This window comes from Benincasa hispida, chromosome 1 (genome assembly GCF_009727055.1).
Source record: "Benincasa hispida cultivar B227 chromosome 1, ASM972705v1, whole genome shotgun sequence".
NCBI classification, from domain to species: Eukaryota; Viridiplantae; Streptophyta; class Magnoliopsida; order Cucurbitales; family Cucurbitaceae; genus Benincasa; species Benincasa hispida.
Genome location: NC_052349.1, coordinates 94,473,204 through 94,474,794, shown reverse-complemented (window position 1 = coordinate 94,474,794; position 1,591 = coordinate 94,473,204).

The window sequence follows — 1,591 nt, the reverse complement described above, 5'->3', positions numbered from 1 at the left end:
ACCTTTATAATGAAAAGGATCAATCGTAATGTAGTTCAATACAATTTTTTTTTTGGTGCCGTTCACTATTTAAGCTCATAGGGTAGGAGCATCAGCAAGGCTTGGCTCTTGTGAATGAGGAAGCTTCTTCCATATTAAACTTCAGAAGCTCTTAATTTCATCATGGTTCCTGATTATCCTCTTTCATTTGTAGGATCGTCATATAGATGAGTTTTGGCTTCACTTTCAAAGAACTTCTGTACTTATGTCAACAGAAATTTCCTCTTCTATGCGTGAAGGGACACGACTGTGAATTCTTTTCATCTGTTGTTTCTTCATGGAATACGCTTGGCTCAAGATCTTTTCATCCTTCCTTTATGTAATTGTTTCTCGACTTAGATTTTCTTGAGAGATCAAGCATTGTTCTGGATGTTTGATTCTTCTTTGATGTTTGGATTATACTTAGCCTTTGAAGGCTGAAGTCGAGTAGAAATAGTCGTTGGACATTGGTCTTCTTTCACCTACCAAGTGCATACTCAGTCTTTGAAATAACGGAAGATCGACATTGGTAAGGCTTTAATACGATTTCGAAGACAAATCTTCTTTGCTTCATTTCTTCTGAGTCTTTGACTTCTTCAGCAGTCACATGATTGTTGTCGACTTCCACTATGCCGATAGTGTGACATGCAATAACTTCTGATACTTTCTCTGGATGATTATTGAGAAAGCTTCTTAGGAGAAATTCTGCCGAAGTTGCCGGCCATCGGAATTGAGGGAAGTCTTTGTCTTCTTCTTAGCAGGCTTAGGCTTCCGTGTCATCTTTTTGCCTTTCTTTTTATGAGTCTTGTTTCTTCTTCTATAGCTTTAATAGGAACGCGACTCTTTTTGGGTGGAGTTTGGTTGTCTTCTCTTTCGATGAGTCACTATTATCCACCCTTCGTTGTCATCTTCAAAAAGATCATATTTCTTTTCGGAATTTGCTGTTTGAATCTCTTGTTGTAACCGAACAACTGGCTCAAATTCTCCAAATTGGATCAGACTTTGTCTTTGAGCATGGGACACAGATAGTATTGGAAAATTTGAAGTAACTGCTACTATAGCGTGATTTGTCTGAGTTACTTCATCCAAATCTAGCTCAATCTTCTTTTCACGAGCCAACTTCATAATTCGTTCCTTCAGCACAAAGCACCTTTCAACTGGGTGACTAATGACCCGATGATACTTGCAGTAGTTAGGATCATCTATTTTTCCTTCTTGTTTCGGTCGCTTGCATTCCGGTAGCTGAATAAGTTGCTTCTCTAGTAGTTGCTCCAACATATCTGCCACATCAGAGTCAGGGAATGGATAAACCTTCTCTTATCGTTCTTTAAGAATTGGACGACGCTTCTCGCCCTCATTGTGCCTTCTTTCAAATTTTGTTTGTTTTCCTTTGGAGGAAAATTTCAGCGTGGTCACATGAACGACCATAGATTCTTTTATGGCACTACCCACGATCTTTTCAGTACCCTTGGCATCACTTTTTTATTTTCTCCCTTCAGAGACTAGGAAATCTATAGTTCCCCTATTGGCAATGCTCAGCTCCATATCATGAGCGTGTATTGCCAGCTCCTCA